This window comes from Ovis aries, chromosome 3, assembly GCF_016772045.2.
Source record: "Ovis aries strain OAR_USU_Benz2616 breed Rambouillet chromosome 3, ARS-UI_Ramb_v3.0, whole genome shotgun sequence".
In the NCBI taxonomy this organism is placed as follows: Eukaryota; Metazoa; Chordata; class Mammalia; order Artiodactyla; family Bovidae; genus Ovis; species Ovis aries.
This window is the reverse complement of record NC_056056.1, coordinates 154496916-154498693: the sequence shown is the minus strand read 5'-3', so window position 1 is coordinate 154498693 and position 1778 is coordinate 154496916.

Here is a 1778-nt window from a genome sequence, read left to right as displayed (position 1 = left end):
GAAGAAATGCCACATAAAAGAATAGTCTGGAAAGAACTCTTCCTATCCAATATCTCCCAGAGGCTAGCCTTGTTCTGGACCAAACTGGAAAGGGATTGGCCAAAGGTGATTATAGGTTCTAAACCAAGCTACTCTACAAATTCATTATGCAAATAAGGGGCTTTTATGGAGCATGATAGGATAAGGAGACTAGAGATTTAGGAAGCAAATCAGATCCTCAGGCCTACCTGAGACTTACCCTAATTTTTAGATTGGTTGCGGAATCACACCATTGTCAAATTCTGGATGCTAGAGAACCTCTTTTTTATTTCAAGGTTTGCAATTCCCCTCCCTGCAGGGTCCTCACCACCACCATTCTCAGCAAACACACACTCACCCTTACCATCCAGGCTGGTCAGGAACCAGACAGATTTTCAGGAGTGAACAGCAGGACAAGTCAGTAATTCTTAAGAACTTAACTCAGCACTGTTCTGACAAGGTAAGGGAGTAGAAAGGTGCCAAAATAACTAGAAAGCAAAGTCAGAGAATGTTGTGAAGGCAGGCCTATCAATGATAATCCTATCAGCTGGAAATGCCTAGAGTTACTCACCTGGGCCCTAGTAAGTTTCCCACAGACATCTCCCTTTTCCAAACCTGGCCAGACCCTTGTGGTTCTTATAATGGTTACAATACGCCCTCAGCAATAACCACCTGGAAATTTTGAAGCAAAAAGTGCATTATTTATGAGTCCTGGAGAATACCAGGCATACTCCAGGACACTCAGTGGAGTTGTAGGTAGAGAAAGAATGAGTGAGCACAGCCTGGGGTTCTGCTTTTATATTGGATTGAGGGTGCAACCCTAGGGCTTCATGGGCTCACTCTTTACTGATGAGTTTAAAATGTAAGAGCTAGAATTTAAAGCATGGGGAAAAAAGAAAAACAAGTGGCCCAAGTGGCCAGTTATATAAATCAATCAGGATCTCTAGAGCAAAGGAGCCTGGGTCGGGGCAAGGGGAGGCAGATGATGGAAAGGGTGGGGAGGAAGAGTTCCCCTGTCCTGGCTCTTCAGTCATGTGACTGGCAAAATGTTTATTCAACCCAGCCCTCTTTGAAGTGGATGCCTTTGCAATGGAAGCTTAAATCAGACATTTACATTGCAAAACAAAAGCCAACTGTCAGGGCTTATATTACAATCTACCCTGTGATTCCAGGCATTCTAGTCAATGGTGAGGACATTAAAGGCCTAGGTAGCTGATATGCTAAAATTCAGGTGTAGGGCATGTTGTAACTAGAAATTGCACATGTAAATTGGATTATAGTAGCAAAAACTAGAATAATTATACAGGCAGTAGTGTGAAATCCTGTAGGTACCTGTTGCCCTAAACTTGAAAGGTCCAGTGCTGGAAATAGATCAGGGATCTCAGGAGCCCTGGAAATCTGTTCTAAGATTTGGTAAGATTGTGGAATATTTTAACATCTTGGGCCATCTGGCATAAGAAAGTTTGAGCCTATCCTGAGTTGATGAAAGTGAAAGTCGCTCAGACATGTCTGATTCTTTGCAATCCCCTGGACTATAGTCCCTGGAATTCTCCAAGTCAGAATACTGGAGTGGGTAGCCTAGCCCTTCTCCAGCAGATCTTCCCAACCCAGGAATTGAACTGGGGTCTCCTGCATTGCAGGTGGATTCTTTACCAACTGAGCTATGAGAGAAGCCCTGAGTTGGTGGTTTGCTCCATATCTCATAAACCAGTTCTCTGAGTCCTGTGAATAGGTCAGGCTCCTCTGTCCATAGAATCTTC